At 46.5% G+C, this 21,644-nt stretch overlaps 1 long non-coding RNA gene across 2 annotated transcripts in view; it reads right to left on the bottom strand.

The window, feature by feature from the left end:
• Window positions 1-1,430: 1,430 nt before the first annotated feature.
• LOC103016745 (uncharacterized) overlaps window positions 1,431-21,644 on the bottom strand; it is a 164,275-nt gene continuing 144,061 nt past the window's right edge. Inside the window, exon 4 of one of the 2 annotated variants that reach the window (XR_009005195.1) lies at window positions 1,431-1,497. This is a non-coding gene — a long non-coding RNA (uncharacterized LOC103016745). Of the gene's footprint in view, window positions 1,498-16,637; window positions 18,362-21,644 lie in introns of those variants that run through there. The other variant, XR_003622209.2, reaches the window with a different exon arrangement.

Genomic DNA, 21,644 nt, shown 5'->3' with positions numbered 1-21,644 from the left:
TCAACCAGTTCTTTTCTCATCCTCTCTAGTAAGTCATACATTTTTTGAAAACAGCAATAATATCATCCTTGTTTTTGAATGATATGCAGACCCTAGATGAGACCTATCTAGGTTTCCATTCTCGTCTTTCAGCTATCATTCTGTCACTCCGTATCTGCGTGACTTGAGTTTTTACCTAACTCCCCTGAGCCACCCAGTTTTCTCAGCCATAAAGTAGGGAATGTGCCGGCCACACAGGGTTGCTGTGAGTATTAAAGAGAATGTGGGAACATCTTTACCATATTGCTTGATTCTCAGTACATGCATAAGCAGAAGGTATTGCTAATTTACCCAAAAGAAAATGGAGCCTCAAAGAAGTTAATTGTCTGTAGCTGGTGAGAGGGAGCTGGGCTCCCCCAGGGTCTGGGAGGATCAGAACCTGTGCAGACACAGACCTGAGACTTCCAGGAACACAGCCACTTCCAGGGAAGCCCAGGGCAGTTCAGAGATGCTCAAGGAGTAGTGGGACCTTGAGTCAGGGAGATAAGCAGGAAGTTGCCCTGAAGCTGTGAGCCAGTTCTCTTATAAGACCTCTCGAGTAAAAAGGAAGGTGCCCACATATCAGGACTCTGATTCCAGAGCTTAGGGGTCCCTGTCCTGTTCCGTACATGCCCCGAGCCCCGGTTCTGGGCACCCAGACAAGAGGCTCAGTGCTGGGACATGGCCACGAAGGAGGAAAATGAAGGCACAGATTCCCAGGAGTGTGTATGTGTGTGTTGAGGGTGATTTCAAACCTAAGACCTTGAGAACAAAAAGAGGAGCAGGGAAACCCCAGCACAAACACCAACACCAAGGCCAAGGGCAGGAGAAGCAGCCTGAAATGAGGAGCAGTTTGCAACTGGAGGGGAGTAGGAACAGCTCTAGAATGAGGATAGGAAGGTCCCTGGCAGCTGCTGAAGGTAGCACTATAGCCCTCAGGTTCCTGAGAGTTCAGCTGGAGCACGGGACACGCATATGCAGGGCTGGTTCATGCACAGGCTGGAGCCAAAATTTCATCCCTTTAGCTATCCTCATGCTGTTCCTTCTCATCTTGGTTCCTTTGTAAAACATCCAGCAGAGCAGTGCCCTGCACGTCGAAGGGATTAAACCTTTGTTGACATGAATTGAAAGTCATTGTTCATGGGGCTGGGGTGGGGAGGGGGGCTGGGATTCACCTGGAGCCTCCATGGAAGGTCTGCTTTACCTTAAATTATATTCAGAACAGTAAATAATTCTTAGAATGTGTTTCACAGGAGCAGGACACTCATTATAGTGTCCTGGACATGGTCCAAGGGATTGTAGTCCAAATCTCCATTTCATGCGTTCGTGTTTCTAACATTGCTCAGAAAGGTCATTCCCGGGTTGCAACGGATTGTGAGGTAGGAAACAAGAACTCCTTCTCGGCTCCACCACTGACTCCTCCTGTGGTTCTTGGTCTCTGAGCAAGTGATCTTCTGACTCTGCTCTCAGTCACTCCATCTGGGAAATGGGAAAAAATAAACTCCCTCTTGAAAACATGAGGATGGATTAGAGATAATATTTTCAAAGTGATTTCCCAGATAGGAAAAAACGATGCCGCATATTTCATAGATGCTCCCAGGGACAAAATCCCACACATGTAAAAGCCATCTTCTTTCCTCTGGAACTGAGAAGAACCATAGAACTTGAACTGGGCAATTTATTCCTAATGTTTGAGAGGGTGTGGCTGAGTAATAAATAGTTGGTCATTCCCAGCTAACATCTATAGGGGGTAAACACTAGTGGAATCAGCTGGCTTTAGAAGGAGGCAGTAAATCCTCTGATGAAATAGTTCACTCACCCCTAGTCTTGGCTCTGGCTCAAATCCCTCCACTAGGGCTTTAAAGTCTGATGGGAAGCTTTTGGTGTTATACCTGGCACCAACGCCACCTTGGGGTCCAACAGACCTTATAAAACTCTCTCACCCATGCACAAGCCTGCTTCTGCTCACCATGCAGGGAAAGCACCCACTGTGTGCTCTTCTGGTGAGCCCAGGGCTCAGTCAAGCTGGAGGCTCCACGTACCATGGTCTCCCCAAAGCCTAGCTCGAGGCTTGGTACATCGTGGGTACCCAGTGATAACTGTTAAATGAATGAATGAATGTGTCTGCTTTGTGTAGCTGAAGGTTGGGTCAGCTCCACTTACTCTCCCCTGAGAAAAGGCACGACTGAGGGCATACTAAAGGGACACTTGGTGGGCGCCCAGAGCTGAGGAGGGGCCCTTGATAATAATGCTAACACATGTTTAGCACTTGCCGAATGTGCCATGAGTATAAGCGTTTTTTATGTTTTAGCTCCCTTCATATTCACAACGGTCCTAAGAGGTATGTACTATGATTATGATTCCCACTTTACAGATGAGGTCCATGAGGCCCAAAGGAGGCTTGTAACTTGCCTAATTGTTCAGATGGTGGGAGAGTTTATCTGAATGTAGACATTCTCACTCCAGACCGCCCCCCCCCCCTTAACCACTCAGTTACGGTGAACATGGACCCACAGCTCTTACTGGGGAGCAGACACCTGGAGGTGACGTGGTCCTGCACCGTGTCACTGCCCTGTCCGACCAGCTAGCACAAGAAGGACCTCAGGCACCAGAATAAAAAGTCAGACGTGGAAGAGACTTGAAGCAACATTTAATCCAACCCTTCATTTTACCAAAAACTGCAGAAACGGAGGCAGCTTGCTCAAAGTCCCAGACTACTTGGTAGTGTGGAGAGTGGAGCCCAGGTCTCCTGACGAGATGCCTCATGTGCTTTTGCTACTCTGCCACGCTGTGCCGGGCAGTAGCAACGGACTCTGCCAAGGGCCTCTCCTTACTGCCTGGAGAGCCGCTCTGGTCTGGGAGCAACTCCCCGCCACACCCTGTGGCTGTCAGTGCACAGAACGTAAGCCCTCCTTGTGGAGTAAGGCACCCAGCCTTAGAGAGTCTCCCCAGGCCTGTGTATAAAAATGATCCTCCGCAAGCCATCCGTCCTGACCATCCCCCTCCCACTCCTCACATGAAACTTAATTAATCATGTTTGCATCTGGATCCAGACAAGACAATAGCAGAGATGTGTTTTTGGTTAGGAACTGAAGCTGCATTCACAAAGGAATGTTGATTAGTTAGTGGTCGGTATCATTTTTCATGCCTTTTTAAGTTACAGAAAATTTTAATATCAAAGCATTTCTCCCTGCACCGCACATATCTATTTCTCATAAGTGCATTCTGCTGGCATAATTTTCTTTTCCTTCCTGCGGGCTCTGTTTATGAGATGATCCATCAGGTTGTCTCAGAGTCTCCATCCAGCCCTTCATCAACGGGAGGCGTGCCAGGTGAGCTGTGAGCTACAGCCCACAGCCTTCCCCCATGTGGAAGGGGGAGGAGAAAGCCAGGCTTAGGCCAGGGTTGCTCAGGGAGACGACCATCATCCATGGCAGGGACAGCAAGCTCTCCTTCTGGCCTGTCCTGGGCCAGACTGAGGCCTTATTGTAAATACTGCTGCTCTTTAGAACAGGGATGGACCCCTAAAGGGAAGAAGACATTCCAGACTTACTCTAGACCCACAGATGTTGAGATCAATCTGAATACCTCAATCCAGTCTTCACTTCTGCAGCAGGAAAATCTCCCCAATCCGGGAAAATCTCCCAATGCAGGAAGCGTGTCTTAGTGTGTACAACATGCCCACACGTGTGGGACATGTCAAGTCGCAGATGATAGGTCACGGCAGCAAGTAATGTTGGAAATATGTGGCAGAGCGGGAAATCTGTCTGTCCCAGCAGCCCTCAAGCTAGATATGCCTTTCAGGCAAAGGTGATGGAGGAGTCATGGGAGATGGTGAGGCACCTCTTCCTTCTGTTAAGTGGCCTTTTCTGCTCAGTTCCAAACCTGGCTCAGGCACCAAGAGTACAGTTGTGACAGGACTGACCAGTGGGGGCAAAAAGAATAAGATGTTCTAAGACGCTCAGATGCAGGCAGACGCTCCAGCTGTTTTAGAAACCATCAGCATCATATGGTCACTGATTCCCCAGATGCCATTGGCCCCAGGGGATGGGAGAGGGCTTGTCACAGGAAAGGTTCATGGCAAGAAGATCAGGGAACTCAGTATGTGTCTGGAGCACACTGGTCCCCAAAGCAGTTGGGTTTGCTATTTGAATTGATCAGATAATAGCCCCAGGTAACTGCTCTTACTACTGACTTTGGCAGAGAAGGTTGATTGTGAGGTCGGACATTGGAAGCTGGTGACTGACCTGGAGACTGAGAGTACTCTTGGATAAACAAACGGCAAACTCACGTTCCCAGAAATCAACCAATGACTTCAATTACTGTTTATTCAGAAAATAAATCAAGTGCCAATTGTGTGCCAGGCATTGTGCTAGAGGTGGACCACACTGGTCCCATCTACCCCAAGGCATCTTCCTAAGGCATAACCTTGGGGTTGGACAGGGACAAGGGTGGGTGTGGAGTTGGAGCCAGCCTCAGCCATAGGAAATATTTCAGTATGTCTGTTTTTATACTAAGAGGCGCAGATGGTATGAAGCAGAGGTCTGCAAACTATAGCCCTTGAGCCAAATCTGGCCTGCTGCCTATTTTGGTAACTAGTTTTATTGGAACAAGGCCACATCCATTTGCTGTAATATCGTCGGGGCTGCTTTTACGCTACCCCAACTGAGTTGAGTAGTTGAGACAGAGACTGTGTGGCCTACGAGCCCTAAAATATTTATGATCTGGCCCTTTACAGAAAAAGATCTGCTGTTTCCATGTAGAGAATCAGTGGTTCAAGAGGAAGTATGCTCAGCTTTCCTGATTTCTTCTCCAAGATCCAAACCACAGACTGGCCTCCTCATTAGAAAGTCCTTTTGTCTTTAATATTTTAAATCTCCGTGATTCCAGCCCCCTGGTGGAAAATGCCTAAAATATCAAGTGGCTGTGATAGGAAGCAAAGACGGATAAATGTCTTAAAATTTCTGACCCCACAATATAGTTTAGAAGCCACGGGAAGACTGTAGGCTCTCAAACTGCATGGGGCCTGATCTGAATTCAGAACTGTGACCCTCCTTGGTTACTGACTTAAGGCAAAGGGTAGACACTGGGGGAGGTTTGCATTGAGTCTAGATTGTATCTGTGGAACACACCAACATCAGGTAACCTACACTCATTTATTTTAGAATTTGTAAGTATTTATGTATTTGTTGATTTGATTTTGACCACAGATAGAGGTCTGTAAAGCCTGCAAAAACAAAACAAACATTTGGGGTATTGTGAACATCTAAAAATGTCCTTGTGGGAAAATTAAGCATTATGTGAATACTCAGTTGTATTAGCACCTGGGTAAAAAAATAGATATTATTTTGTGGTACTTTTGGGCCTCTGGGGCAGGTGAATAGATGAAGAATGAAGGTCAGAGGTGTTAAGTTTCTTGCGCAGGGTCACACCACCGTCAGTCTGGCTACCCCAAGTAAGCCTCACTTAAAAGCCCACGTCTCAAACGTTCTACTCTCCACTTTGCTTTTCAGGAGGAAGTTTGGTGCACTGGAAGGTTGGGTTCAGAAGGTGGCCCTGGGACGCTCCTCACAGCTGGGCTCGTGAAGACTCTCCCAGGCCCCCCTCCCAGGTGCCTGTGTCCTCAAATCACACATGAGGCCATTCCTGGGACTCTTCTCTGGCCCCCAGATCTCTTTCCATTCTTGTTGGGATGCTAAGTCAGAGTTTCAGAGTATCCAAGAACTTGCCAGGACTGAGTGTGTGCCTTGGCACCTTCTCTTGGATCTCTGCCTTCTTGGACCATACATGCCATGGTCCAGGAGGGATGGGCTGGACAAAGATGAGGAAGGTTGTGGTGTTCACACAACTCATGAAAGTCAAAGAAGAGGCAGCATCTAAATTTTCTGGGAAGATTTCCAAGCTGCCAGTGGGGTCTGCAGTGGAGTGGAGGACCGTGAGGGAACACTGACAGCCCCCAAGGCTACAGTGCCACTCAGCCCAGCCCGGCACAGGTTACTGAGGGCCTGCTTGGTGACAAGCCCATGTGAGTGCTGACTGTTGGGGAATTTGGGAGGAACAAGCCCCCGCCTTGCTTTGGAGGCTCTCAGTGGGGACCGCTGGCCTGGCCAGCGGAGGGGTGGATGCCGCAGTGAAGCCTGTAGTAGGGGGATTTGAGGTGACACCGGAGCCCTGGTGGGCACCCATGGAGAAGTCCTGCCACTGGCAAGGCCTGACCACCTGGTATCCAATCATCCCTTCCTCACTCTTAAAGCCCCTTCCAACTCAAAGGCTTGGAATTATCTCCTAATCCTCAATCTTATAAAATGGGATTATCATTAGAAACATGAGGGGGCGGGCCTAGAATATCCAGATTATCTCTCAGTGGGAGTCATAGTTCCCTCACAAAAGCCTTGGGAGAGAGGCAACCCTATGCCCATTTTACAAAAGGGGAAAAGTAACTCAGGATGATGAACTGATGGGCCCCAAATCACACAGATTCGAAATGGTGGAGCTGGGAATCCCCCGGCTCTGGACCCTAGGTGCCCACAATGAGCCCCAGGGAGGCCTGGAAGGGGAAGGCTGATCACAGAAGAGCAGCTTGAGGGCTGGGTCTCCCTCACAGTTGTGCAGGATGACCCCCTGTAGAAAGGATCCCTCCAGCAGAGAGAACCAGTAGGGGCTGAAATTCAGACTGTGTTCTAATCCCTAAACCACGTGTCCCAGCATCCTGGGCCCTCTGGGGAAGGGCCTCTTCTCTAACATGCACAAGAGGGACACCGGGGGCTGGTGCTCGTCCTTGCTTGTGGGTGGACACATAGTGAGGTCAGGTGTGGGGAGGGATAGCAGATCCACCCCAGTGTGTAATGCAGGGAGGGCTGTGGACTGATCTCGTGCAAACCTATTTCATATTAGAGCTTTTCTTGTTGTGGCTTTGCCTGCTTCAGTCACTTCCTCTCTTCATCACACACCTAGATGAAGTCATCCAGCACAACATTTACCCATAAAATACTTTTTCCAAGACCAAGGCAGGAGATGAAAAAGAGGGAAGACGAGTGACAAGAATAAAGCAGGTTGTCAATTTAGACATGTAAAAAAATTGTTGCAAACACAATTTAAAATTATCCCCTTTCTACAGCTGAGGGCAGAATGAAGTTCTAGGAAAGAAGCGCCAACAAGTATTTCTTGAGTATTGCGGGCCGAGTATTCATTAAGCCCGTACTCTTAAGTGAAGACAGAACAATTAGTGATAAAACCACTGGAATTCATCAAAATCATAAATTTTTTTTCACCAACCTGGGGTCCAAATGAAGTTTAATATCTTTTCTTTTTCAAGCCACCCCCACCTACTCTGTGAACAGTGAAATCCAATGTCCTCTTCTTTGTCCCCATCCTCACCCTGAATTGTCTGAGAACGCTGAGGGCTCACAGTTTAAAGACAGAAGACCTGATCACTTGACTACTGCTGTTTATCTTGTTGCTTTTGACGATTCTCCAAGCTTAGAAGCTAACTTGGGTTAGGCTGGTGGTGTTCCCCCACGTGCCTGTCCCGATTATAGAGATTTTAGGTTCACATTCTCGTGTTCAGCCATCTTTCCCTTAAACGCGGCTGCTGTGTCAAGCAGTTGATTCTGGAGAAGCTTCTAGCATCAGTCACACCATGCCATGTCAACACCAGACCTCTTCTGTAATTCTTTTGGCTATTGTATTGAGCAGGCTTCCCTTTTTCTTAAGTTAATTTTATTTCTGTGGCCCAAGTGTGTCTCTCTGTCCCTGGACCTTGGTTGGGGGCACCCCAGTCCCCCTCTCAGGTCTTCCTGTTTTCAAATCTTGGGGAGCAGGAGTTGGCAGCCTTAGCATCTTCTCTCCCAGAAGGTTCTTGAGCTCCTTTTACAAATGCATACAGCTCCACTTCAGGGTTGGATTTGCATGCCAGAGGGTGAAGGGACTTGCAGCCTTGCCCTAGTAACAGAAAGTTCTCTTATCTCCCAAGATCAGAACATGGTAGGCCTCCAGGTTTACATAACCAAGGAAGACCTTCAAATTCCTTTCTTTCCCCAGAAAAACTAAATCCCCTAGATGATCCAGAGTCTCTACTCCTAGAAATGAGAAAGTAGATTTTATCTCTGCTTTCAGAGAAGCCCTGCTACGTATACTAATAGAATACTGTGGCAAATTGGGGGACAGGACAATTGGGTGACAGTAAAATCCATACCCTGGGCTCCCAGCCTCAACTTCACTTCCTAGCCACACCCACACTGTTCTTCTTGCCTCTTTTCCTGGCCTCTTCCTAGTAACATCATCCTTCAGAGCTGGGTTGGAACTTTACCTCCTAAATAAATCATTGCCCCACCACATTCAGTGTGTGTTATCATCATTCCCATTTTACAGACGAGGGCGCAGATCCAGGGGAATTAAGTCACTTGCTTAGCATGCCTCCATCTAACGTGTACTAGGTCCAGAACTCCCACGCAGCTCTGAGCTCTTAAGTCCCCAGCGCCAGATGTGATTGTGAGAGACTTCAGACTGGTGTAAGGACCAGAGCGCCCAGTGGCCGCCGCCTGCCCCCATCCCAGCGTCGCGCTGGGGGAGGCGGTGGTGGTGGTGGTGGTGGTGTTGCAGAGGGACCGCCGGGTCCTCAGGATCTCAGGGCACCCGGCGAAATAAAGTTCGGGCTAAGACGGCTGGGGACACCCTCACCCGGCTCGGGCTGCCAGCCACGGGAGAGAAGGCGCTGGCAATGGCCCAGAGAGGATCCCCCGCAAGAAATATATCGCGTGCTGACATTTTTATGACCTGGGCCCGCTTACAAAACACAGCCCGGTGCACAGCTCCGCTTTCCCTGCCCAGCTTGAGATCACATGCTCGGCCCGCGGCTGCCACTTGGAGTCAGGAAAGCCCATATATTTCCCTCCTCAGATAGGCCTAGTGGTTCTCGTCAGGTGCAGAAAGCCAATAAATCACCAGCGAGGTCTCCGTGTATCTATCAGTCAGGAGGCTTGTCATCTTCCCGACCTTGATCCACAGGAAAGCCGCCAGCAGGCGGGGCGGGGCCGGGGTGCAGTGGGGGCGGAGCGAGCCGGGCCGCGGACACCTGGTGGGAGCGGGCGGGGCCCCGCGAATGTTCGCAGCTCCGAGGGGCGGCGGAGATGTACACCTCCTCCCCCTCCGCACGCGCTTCCTTTGGCTTTGAAGTTCCACGGCTCCGGGTGGCGGGTAGGGAGGCCAGTCTCCCGGGCAGGGGCTTTAATATTCCCATCACGTCCTCAGTGCAGCTCCTTTGGGGGGAATGGAAGCTGTAAGGGAAGTTCTGCGCGACCTCCCCTCAAGGCTGGGGGCGTCTCACACCCACTGCCCTGTCCTGACATGCCTGCCGGACCCAGCGCGGCTTGGCTAAAAACACGCTGAAACAGGAGCGAAGGGCTGGAGTGCCAGGACCTCTAGCAGAGGGCCCCCTTGGGGAAGTCCCTTTCCTGTGTTCGGGTTCTTCCAGAAAGCTGTAGAGTGGATGTGGAATCTGAGGGACCTTGATTCAGATCCCACCTCTGCCACTTCCCTCTCTGGGACTTCAGCAAATTTCCTCCGTGTGTGAGTGGGAGTGCAAACACCTACCTCACACAGTTGCCAGCAGTTAAATGGGGCAATACATGCAAACTGCTTCTTCTGTGAGCACACGTAGTAGAGTCACAAAAAGATGAGAGTTGCCTTCTTATTATGTTCTTTGCCTATAAGATGTTGATTTTGGACTACGTGCACTTTAAGACCACTTCTAGCTGTAAGTTGCACACCTGGTGCTGCTCAAGCAAAGGGGGCGTTGGGCAGTGCTGCAGAGCAATCCCACCCAGCCAGGAGCCGGCGCAGGCCCCGGGATCCCCAGTTCTCATGCTGACATTTCCCATGAGGATCCCAGAGCCATAGGTCTGGGAAGTCTGACTACGTTTGATGAAGGCCTTACTTGGGAGGCATTTGGAAGGCTCCTTGTACGTCCTCATCACATCTGGGTGAGGGGCACCACCCGGTACTGGATGGGAGACCCTGAGTTTTGGAGGTGAACAGGGAACTGCTCTTGGCCACATGGTCAGCTGTGCATCACAGACTGGAACCCAGTGCTGTTTTTCCTCCCAGGGCCAAGCCGACATGTTCAGGGACCACGTTCACCAGGTAGAGGAGTAAAAGCAGTTTTTGATCATCTCCCATGTGAAAGCCATGGAGAACCAGTCATTGAACCATTCTAGGCCTCAGTTTTTTCAACTGCAGATTGAAGAGGTAGGAATATCAGTGTTTTTCAACAGGGAGCTGTTGGCATCTGGGGCCAGGACTGTCCTGCACTTAGAGAATGTTTAGTGCAGAACCTCCAGGCATCCAGGGACAATCAAAATGCCCTCATGTTTCCAAATGCCCTGCATTGAGAACCACTGGATGATCCCATTTCCCCTCTAGTCCTAATATTGTATCAGTTTAGGAGTTCTGCTTCAGATACTAACCAATTACTCCACTGTGACTTTGGCCAAACTGGTCAATTTTTTAAGAAATCAGTATTATGGGAACAATCAAACTTGTCCTATACTGTCTATGTCACAGAGCTATGGTGAGGATATGATTTAAAAAAAAAAAAAACGGTGTGAAAACACTGAAGTTGTCTCTGAAGGTAAGGAACTATTATTATTATGAGAAAATAATGATAATAATACTTTATCAATAGGTTCTAGGCACTGCATGTGCATCTATTTAATTCTAAAAGGAGTCTCTGAGGTAGGTTTTAGTATTTTTATTTTACATATGAAGAAAACAGATTAAAAGGGTAAGTGATTTGCCCAAGGCTATGCAGCTAGAATTTGAAGCCAGACTGTCTGAACACAAAACTCGTGCACTAAATAATGTCCTCTACTTCCTGTTCAGGTGGGTCAGAAAGAGCTTGTTCGGAGATCAGCAACGTTCTCTGTCCATGAGCAGTTACATAGGAGCTAGGTTGTTAGATTGTTGCTTCCAGGGATGGAATGAGAACAAGGGGAGCCAGTGATCTTAAGAAGGTCTCTCTTATAAGTCACTCTGCCCTCCTGTCTCCCTTTAGTGTAACTCTCCATTTTTTGTCTTTTGTGCCTTCCTTGCCTCCTCTGTGAGAATGAAGCCTCCTTAAAGTCACTTTAATCTTTTGTATATCCCATCACTTCCCCCCAGCTCTGTTCCTGCTGTCTACTGTACACACACACACACACACACACGCACACACACACCCATCCCACAACTAGGGTTGCTAGATTTGCCAAAGAAAAATATAGGATGCCCAGTTAAATCTGCATTTCATATAAACAGTGATTTTAAAAAAATATGTGTCCCAAATATTGCACAGGTCATACTTACACTAAAAAATTATTCATTATTTATAGGAAATTCAAACTGAATTTGGTGGCCTCAATTTGTCTGACAGCTCTAACCAGAATCCATCATATTCCAATGCTCCCCAGCCTTCAAGTCTGTCAGCACAGAGAGCCAGAGAGGAGTAGGACTCTGTACCAGACATGCAGAGAGACCCCAGAACACAGAAGTCTGTGTCCTAAGGGCATTCTTGGTCTAGCTAAAAACAGAGAAATCACGAAAGTTGATCTCAGGCGGCCTTGGGCTGCAGTAGCTTGAAGCAGGATTTTGGTTCCCAGCCAGAGATTGAGGTTGGGTCGCGGCCGTGAGAGCACTGAATCCTAGCCACTAGATCACCAGGGACCAGTGGCCAGCAACAAGGCCCTGGCCCTTTGGCTTTGCAGAAAAGAACTCCCACAAAGACGGAGAGTAGTGAAACAAGTAAAGTGTTTATTAGGAGGAAAAAGAGTACAGTACATGTGGATAGACACATGGGTGGGCTTAGAGAGAGAGTTGCACCCTTGTGGTAGTTTGAATCACGTTTATGGGGCATTTCTTCCAGGTTTCCTTTGACCAATCACCTTGCTTTGCCTGGTTCTGAGTCCGTATTTGGTATATCTCAGGGTCCTCCCCTGTGTGCGCGCACATCTCTTAGCCAAGATGGATTCTAGCGAAGAGGCCTATGGGTAGTTGACATCATTTACTATGAGGTGGCGCCCCCTCCCTTCTTGACCTCCAGGGACCTTTTCTGCACACGTGTAGTCGGGGAGGTCTCCTTGATTTCGAGAATGAGGAATATGTGGTCCTTTATCTCTTATCTGGTCAGGGCCCAGCCTCCTCCATCATCCTGCTTTTATGGAATTTCTGCTATTATGGAGTTTCTGTCCACAGGGGAGAAACTGTTCAGCCTGGGGCCCGTACATCTCCTGCCTCCAAAGCAGCTGTTAGACACTTGTGTTGAGTCTCAAGCCAGCACCCTCTGGGGAGTCATGCTGGACCCCTTCCTCTCTGGCCACCTGATATCCACTCATTTCCCTCCCCAGTCCGTCCTTTTCACATTCTCTCAGGTACCTTCACTTGCCTCCATCTCCAACGTTGATCCATTTTCTCAACAATTTGCGTCTGAAGGACTGCAACAACCTCCTACCTGGGCTTTCTGTTTCCATTCTTGATTTTGACTGTCCATCCTCCACACTGATACCAGAGTGAAACTGCTTTCTTTTGAAATGACATGTTTCCTCTGATGATCATAGTAATCCATGTTCATTGCAGAAATATTAGAAAATTCCCACAGGAATAAAGGAAAAAATTCTAATCTTCCCTGGTTATTTTTCCACTCAAAATTTGTTCCAGGTTCTCATTTTCTACACAATAAGATCCAAACTCCAATATTGAGTAATCAAGTTAAGACCCTTGTGATTTAGCCTCACCTGCTTCTCCTGATTCTGCCTGACACAGTCTAGCTCATACCCCAAACTCCAGCCATACAACAGCCTTCCAGTCCCCTACACAGTGACCCATGCTCTTTGTCTAGGCCTTTGCAAAACCTTTTAATTCTTCTTCCTGTAAGTGGCTTCTTCTACTATGAACTAGCGAACTCCTATTTGTACTTCAGAACCCAGCTCCAATGTTACTTCTTGGAGCTTCGCCTCCCAAGGCAGACCTAGAAATAATCTCCTTAGTGCTCCCATAGTCATCTATGCTTTCACAGTATTTGTCAACACCTTTCTTGTGGGTTTTTAAAAAAATAGTATGTTGAAATTATTTCTTTACACGTGTATCATCCCATCTAAACTGTGAGGTTCTTAAGAGTAGAGACCGGACTTCCCTGGTGGCGCAGTGGTTAAGAATCCGTCTTCCAGTGCAGGGACACGGGTCAGGGAAGATCCCACATGCCATGGAGCAACGAAGCCCGCATGCCACAACTACTGAGCTGGTGCTCTAGAGCCCATGAGCCACAACTACTGAGCCTGCGTGCCACAACTACTGAAGCCCGTGCGCCTAGAGCCTGTGCTCTGCAACAAGAGAAGCCACTGCAATGAGAAGCCCGCACACTGCAATGAAAAGTAACCCCTGCTCACCGCCACTAGAGAAAGCCCACGTGCAGCAACAAAGACCCAACGCCGCCAAAAACAAATAAATTAATAAATTAATTTAAAAAAAAAAGAAAGAGTAGAGACCATGTATCTCTGAAGCCTAGTAAAATGCCTGACCCAATTAGGAGCTCAATAAAATGCTTGTTAATCATTAAATTACTTAATTAGTGGTGCCCTTTCCTTTCCCACATCCTTCACGCATTCCACCAATGGCCTCATACAAATTGTTCTACCAATTAAACAGCTGATTTAAATGCTGTTGTTGCTTAACACTTGCCAATCCAAATACAGGATAAACATTTGTGATTTACCACAGTGGCTATTTCAGGGCTAGGCATAAATATTTGCTGAATGACTGAATAAGCTTCCCACAGACCTAGTAGAGGATGCAGCTCACAGTAAATGGTAAAACATCCTGGTTAGGGGTTAGGGATTCAAGGGTCTGGATTCCAGTCTCTGCTTTTCCAAGCTGTGCAAGTTACCATGGCTCACTGGGTCTTAGTGTCCTTGCCTATAAAATGTGGAGGTGGGTCCAGGGGTTCTCCTGGTCTTTTACATTTTTAAAGGGCACTGAACTTATAAATAATCATACCAGCTGGGATTGAACATGTTAGTGATGATGGTTAACATTCATTAACTAAGGGCTGTAAATGAATGCTTTCATTTGATCCCCCCCAAAACCCTACTGGTTGACCACTATTATTAGCCCTGTTTTATAGGTGATACAATTAAAGCACATAGAATTTAAATACCTCTCAAGATTAATCAGTTAGTGATACAGCTGAGTATGAACTCAGTAAATCTGATTCCAGTCCTGGCTTCTTGAACAGGTCATCTCAAAAGTCCCCGACATTCCCCAAGTCTCTAAACTCATTAACACAAAAGCATAAGTTGCCAGCCTCCACAGCTCTGCATTAGGCATGTAGGGTGTCTAAGCCCCATACTGCTGCTAGCGGGTTTCAGAGGTTATATGAGCATGACAGAGTGGGAGGAGCTTGGACCAGGAACTACAAAACCTGAAAGTGAGCCCCAGGTCTGTGTCGGGCCAGCTGTGGGAACCTGGGGCCCCAAACTCAGTGAGTCTCAGTATTCTCCTCTCTAAAATGGTAACAATCCTAATTCATGTCTGTACCTCCTACCCCACAGCACTGTTCTGAGGATCAAAAGAACAAGAGTATGTGAGAGCGCTTTGTAAATTGCAAAGTGCCATACAAATATGAGTTATTATTATCTCCAGCTGGGGTTGTCTGGGACTACTTCAATAAGGGCATTATAAATGATTGATAAGACTTTATGTGGTATTTGTGCTTTAAGAGAGAACAAGTCTTAAGTCAAATGACTGAAACTCTGGTATGGAATGTTGGTTGCAGCATCTAGACAGCGGGATTTGGGCACGTGAATAGGGGGTTTGGGCCCAAATCCAAAAGACCAGTCGGCTTAACTTAGATTCCAAGGTTAGGAATTGCTATTAAATGTTGATTATTATTTAGTTATTCATTGAACGGGTCAAAGAAAGTAATAATACTAGCAAATATTTATTTGAATGCTTACCTTGTATCAGGCATTATTGTAAATATTTTATATCTCCATATATTTAATTCTTAATCCAGTGAGATGAATATCTCTATGGGGAATATGACTATCCCATTTTCCATGTGAGAAAAATAAGGCTCAGAGAAGTTATGAAGCTTTTCTAGGGTCACACAGCTAATAAGTGGTGGAGCTTGGATTTGAACCCAGTCTTTCTGACCCCTAAGCCAGAAGGAACAAGGAAGCGATGGAAAGAGGGAAGGAAAAAGGAAAGGAAAGAAGGAAGAAAGGAAGGATGGAAAGAAGGAAGTCTATATACTGAATACTCCTCGGGTGTATTTTTCTGAGACCCTACCAGACAGAGATCTAGAACCCAGTAATGTCCAAATGAAACACGTCCTGATGGAGTCAAAGAAAGATCTTTGGGCCTATCCTTGACATAAGGTAGAGCGTGTTCATCTTCACATCTATGGACTGCAATGGAACCACTAGCACCGTGATGAAAATATAAACTGAGTGCTGTGGAAACGCGGGGGGTGGGGGCAGGCAAGGGTTGGGGACTTGGCAGAGGTGATGCCTGGGTGAGTCTTCGAGAATTCATAGGATCCAGCCAGGCAGAGCTGGGGGAGGAGGCGGGAGACCACATAATGCGGGTGGCGCTACAAGTAATCCAGTAGTATTACATGGAAAAGACAGTGGGGGAGAGGCAAGGTATGAGGCTAAAAGTGCAAGTAAGATCCAGGTCATGTGTGCCAGGAAGCCTCTCTGACAAGTCAAGAAGCTTGCGCTCCATCCTGTAAATGACAGAGAGCCGTAAATGGTCTTAAGCAGAGTTAGGTTTATAATTTTGATATTCACTCTGCCTAGAGTAGGGAGGCTGGATTTGATGGGTAGAGGGCAGGGCAGGAGATAGGGAGAGTGTTCAAGATTCGATTCCACTACTCCAGACAAGAGATTATGAGCTCTATAACTAGGGAAGTCACAATAGAGCTGACGAAGGGACTTCCCTGGTGGTCCAGTGGGTAAGACTCTATGCTCCCAATGCAGGGGGCCCGGGTTCGATCCCTGGTTGGGGAACTAGATCCCGCATGCATGCCACAACTAAGAGTTCACATGCCACAACTAAGAAGTCCACATGCTGCAACTAAGACCTGGCACAGCCTAAATAAATAAATAAATAATATAATAAATAAATAAATATTTAAATAAATAGAGCTGATGAAGAGACTGAAGAGATATTTAGGAGGTATTTTTAGATGCATTTAGTGATTAGATTGAAGTGGAGTGGCTGGCACTGGAAATGTCTCGGTTGATACCTGTGTTTCTTGATTCAGTGATTGGAGAAACTATGGCACTGCCAGCAGGGGTTTGGAGTGCTGGAAGAGGGGCAATTCAGAGAAGTGGATTTGTCCAGCAGCAGACTGGAAAGAATAAACATGAAACAGTGGGAAGCAGTCTGGGCTAGAGAGATTCATTTGATTTGTTAAAAAAATAATTTATCAACTACAGTGTGTCAACATTTGGCTAGGTGTTAGACTTGGAAGTCAGGCTAGAACAGGTTATGTCGCAGTAACAAACAATCCCCAAATCTCAGTGGCTTAAGCCAAAAACAAAAGTTTATTTCTCAATCATACTACATGTCAAATATGTGTTGTTCAGGGGCTGTGTTCTACATCATCACCCAGGGACCCAAGTTGACAAAGTTGTATCATCTTGTAACTTCAGCATCTAGAACACGAGTCCTCCTCAGTCACCTTGGCAAGAGAAGAGAGAGACTAAAGAATCACACATGGCCTTCTACCCCCTGAGCTGGAAGTGACATACATCATATCTGCTCACATATCACTGCCAGAGATGGTTTCATGGCCCCACCTAAATGCAGGGGCTGGGAAACGTAAAGGAACAAATATTGTTTGTGGTGAGCATTACTGTCTCTGCTGTATCAGGCATCAGAGTATGAGAGGTGAGGACATCCAAGAGAGAAAAGATGGTGTCAATTAAGGTGGAGCCCATAGAGTGAAAAGAGAGTGGTGAAGGGTGAAACCTCCTAGGAGTGAAAGGTGCAGGAGGAGTGGAGGCCAAGGAGGAGCTGAAAAGTGACATTAAAAGAGATAAGAGCTAGGAGCCAATAGCCTCACTCACACCAAGGGTCCGCAAGGAGGTCCAGGGTGACAAATGCGGCCAGAGCAGCAGTGGGATAAAGACTGACGCTTCCTCTACATTTGGCGATCAAGAGGGGTCCGGAGAACATTTCAATACACATGTTTCTGTGGAGGGAATATTTAACCAGATTATTGTTGTAGAAAACATGGTGACTCTAGAACTATGTGGGAAAGGGCTGTGTTCCCATAGCCCCTAGATGTATTCTAAAAGTAATGGTGGCAACTCAGGGAGTCCATCTATATCTCGCAATATTATTTAACATGCTTAATAAATTTTTAGTTGATGACTATCTAACTGGGTAAGATAAGACCTGTAAAAGTACAAGCCATGATCACTGAAATGGCCCTCAAGCTTTGTAAACTGTCAAACGAAAAGATATGTTTACCTATTATTCATTAATATCCTTGTATAGTAGCAATACCAGCACTTGAGAAGTTTATCCAAAGTACAGTTATTGCTAACTAATAATCCTTGGATTTAATTGGGAGCTCACATTTGTGGTTTCCTATTGTCCCAGGAGAAGAGGGTCTCATTACTTCCTTTTTGTTTTTTCTCTTGAGAAAACTGACCTAAGGAATAAATGACTAGTCCATGATATTTTGACTATATAGCTGTTGAGAACTTCTGGGAAAGAGGAGCATGGAAGAGACATTTGTTGAATACCTGTTACACGCCAGGCAATTCCCATACATAATTTCCCTCAATCTTCACAACCACTCAGGAAAAGAGATCTCTTTTATCCTCATTTTACAGAAGTGGCAAAATTGAATAGAAGGCCCCAGTTTGCAGACTCCAGGGGCTCTGTCCCACTTGCTATCAGCTGAGTGGAGCCTGAAAGTGGGCCCCCATTTCCATTTCTCACAGGATGGCTGTGGATTTCTCAGTTCCCATCAGTCCAAAGCCAAGAGGAGGCAGATGAAAGGCATCCCGGATCTGTGGACAGCTGCTATGCCTTCCGAGGGACGGACTTCCAGCTTCTAGCCACATGCACGAAAGGGGCTGTTTCCATCTGCCCACCTGTCAGGCTTCCCCTTTCTTGGGCTTCTTTCCTCCCTCCTTGGAGTTTCTTCAATAAAACATTTCACTCCCTTGCAAAGCATCTCTCCTGTGCGGCATGGGGAGGGCCCAGTATGGTTCCATTTAGCTCACCAGGGATGAGGAGGCATCCTCCCTTCACATAACTCTCCCAGCAAGTGGTATCTGTTTCCTCTCCCTCAAAACTATATTAAAAAAAAAAAACAACAACAAGTTCTGGTTAACCTAGCCTTCCAACCCACAGATCTCCTGAGTCCCACTCCCACAGTCTCTGCATCACCCTGGATCCTTAGACTCCTGACTCCCAGAAAGGCTGAAGGGAGGGACCGAGTGTGGAGCCACCTTCTGGCCATGCATTGAACTGCACGTTTCTTAGTGGGTGCTTCAGGGAGGCAAGATGCTCTGGCCTTTCTCTCCAGCGGGCTGCTGTCACCTCCCCACAAATACTCCTGGGAGAAGCGGAATCAACTCTGCCCAAGACCCTCTGGGGTGAACGGACACATCAGGAAGTCCACACGTGGGGAGGGACAGATCAAACTTTCCAAACTGTACAGAAGTTTGGCTTTTGGCAGGCTCCCCTTTCAGCATCTTCCCTTCCCCCTCCAGTGCCCAAGGCTGGATCCTCTCCCTGTACCTGTTTTAGTCTTTCTTCTTTAAACTCCACCAAAGGACTGACCAGAGTCACCCGGGAGGCTTGAGAAAGCACAGATTGTTGGGGCCCATGCCCAGAGTCTCTGATTTGCATTTCACTGAGAATTTACATCTTACTGAATTTCGATTTGTTCTTAACCCCGGTTGCAAATTTGAATCACTGTTTAAAACTATATATATATATGTATATATATGGCGTATATCTGTGTGTTAGGGGGGATTTCGCAGACCAATTAACATCCCCCCCCCACCAACCCAGGGCGATTCTAAAATGCAGTCAGGCTGAGAACCTCTGTAAATTCATACCAGATCTTCAACTCCCAGAGGTTTTTCATCCTGAATAAAGAGATTTAAGAAAATTTTCATCATAAACCAGCTAGACCGTAAGAAATACATCTCTAAAATTAAAATTTCAGGCACTTGTGCAGATTGGGGGAAAGGGTGGAAATGTATCAAAAGAAGTCAACCTCCCTGGTATCCCTCGTATTACATTGCCTGCTTAAGCTGCCAGAATAATGGAGTGGTAACCAGCATGGAACTCTGAAGACAGGTTCCAGCTCCACTCCTTCACTCACTATGTGACCTGGGCCAGCTATTTAACTTCTCTACACCTCAGTTTTCACATCTGTGAAATGGAGACAATAAGCACACTATTATGTAAGGTTGTTACGAGGAATAAATGAAACAATTCAGGCCCTCACACATAATTAGAATTTCATCAGAGACAACTACTATATTACAGTTACTATTGTTACCACTATTGTTCTTTTTATAACTCTTTGGAGCAGCCATGAGAGAGCTAGTAGATTTTTATCCCGACTCCAAGCTTGAGGACCTTTCTCTGTGAGTTGTAAGATGTGTGGATTTGGTGCCTGAGAACCTTTCCACTTCCAATTTCAACTCCATAACTTGTTACTGGTCTGTGATCCATCCCAACTACCATCCTTGCCAGAATGTCCACCATAATCCTTAAACGCTACCTGCCCAGACCTAACACATGACCTTGTTCCCTCACCTGCCCTCACATCCTGTGGGACCTCTCTCTAGGAATGGTACCTCCATCTACCACCTACTCAACTGCCTCAGCTAAAAACCTGGGAGTCATTCTAGGCTCCTCCTTCTTGTTCACTGCCCACCACTCACTACCAAAGCACCAACTAACCAAACAAACAATTACTTACCAGGTCCTGCCAGTTCTTCTCATTCTTAAATCAATCTATTGTGCATGCCCTCTGCTGCTGCCCCTGTTCAGGCTCTCACACCTGGACTATTCTAACAGTCCCTTACTGGTCTCTATCACTAATTCTTAGTTCTCCTATTTCATGTACCATGTTACCACTAGGGAGAAACAAATATAATCATGCTATGCCCCTGCTCAAAACCCTCCAGTGGTTTTCTATCATCCATCAGGTTGAACTGGGCTCTCAACACAGACACCTACAGGCAACACAAACTCAGGGTATGGACCATTGGTAAAACAATATATACTCAGCTGTTTGCACTGTGACCTGCCTAGGTATGTGGCTTTTCAAACCTCTGTGCAAACCAAACAAAACATCTCTTAGCTGTGAAGCCCTCAGGCCACCAGTCTGAACCACTCCTGGTCTACCATACAAATTCTAATTTCTTAGGTATGTCCTGCAAGGCCTTTCCTGGTGTGGGTCTTGTTACCTTTCTAGCCTTGTCTCAACTTCTCTCTCCTTGCACCTTATGCATGTGTAATCCTGAATTACTAGTAGTTCCCTGAATAGGTCATGTGCTCTTGCACCTCATGTTTTTGCTCATACTGTGCCTTCTAATAGAATTCCCTTCTTCTTGGTATCCTGGGCAAATCTAGTTTATATTTGATAGTTCAGTTCAAAGGTTAGCTATGCATGGTTCCCCAGACTAACTTAGTCCTCCCTCTCCTACTCCTATCTGCTAATCTGACAATGACCACATGCGTTGAAATTATTTATTTCATTTCATATTGATTCCCTCCACTAGTCTCATAAACTCCTTAAAGCCAGGGGCTGTCTTTTAATTTAAGTATCCCCAGCTCTCAGTATGGTGCCTGGCATAGAGTCTAGTGAGTACACAAATGGAGGAATGGCATCAGCTAACATTTCAAGTGCTTCCTGAATTCCAGGTACTGACCTAAGCACCTTACATACATTATTTTTTAAACCCTGTATTGAGTATACCTAAACTGAGAGAAAAGAGGCAGGTCTAGGATGGGTTTCTCTGTGTAATGTACACATGGGCTGTTCCTAAGAGCTTCATGCTCAGATGAAAGTGATTAAAAATATCTGCAAGGGTAGGGTTTGAGCATTTGGGATGCTCCAGAGTGATATATGATTACCCTCTCCTACTATATTGAAATTATTAATTTTATTCCCTATAAGGTAGTAAAGTCCATGAGGGCAAGTACTGCAGTTTCTGTCTCAAAATTCTCAGCACCTCATATCATACCTGGACACGGTGGGACCTGTGTAAATGTTAGATAAATGAATGAGTGGAAGTTCTGGTAGATCTCTTACTACATGTGTTTGGGAAGCTCTGAAATCCTGGATACAGGACTCTGGCAGGCTCTGTGTTTTCTCTGACTTTTCCCTTCAGAAATGTGCTGGGTACCTTGGGTATATAGGTTATGTATTATTGATCATAAATAAACGCTGAATCTGAGAAAAAGGGAAAAAGAGAAAGATGGGCTAGAGAAAATGATATTAAATATGGAAAAGAAAGTAATAAATAGAAGAATAAGGAAATTAGAAAGCAATTGCAGACATGATTTGGAGATCAAACTTCACATTTCACTTGCCATGCTAAAAAATATTC

The sequence above is a fragment of the Balaenoptera acutorostrata genome, chromosome 1 (genome assembly GCF_949987535.1).
Source record: "Balaenoptera acutorostrata chromosome 1, mBalAcu1.1, whole genome shotgun sequence".
Taxonomy (NCBI): domain Eukaryota; kingdom Metazoa; phylum Chordata; class Mammalia; order Artiodactyla; family Balaenopteridae; genus Balaenoptera; species Balaenoptera acutorostrata.
The sequence above is the reverse complement of the archived record's forward strand: the minus strand, read 5'-3'. Positions and strand labels throughout refer to the sequence as shown.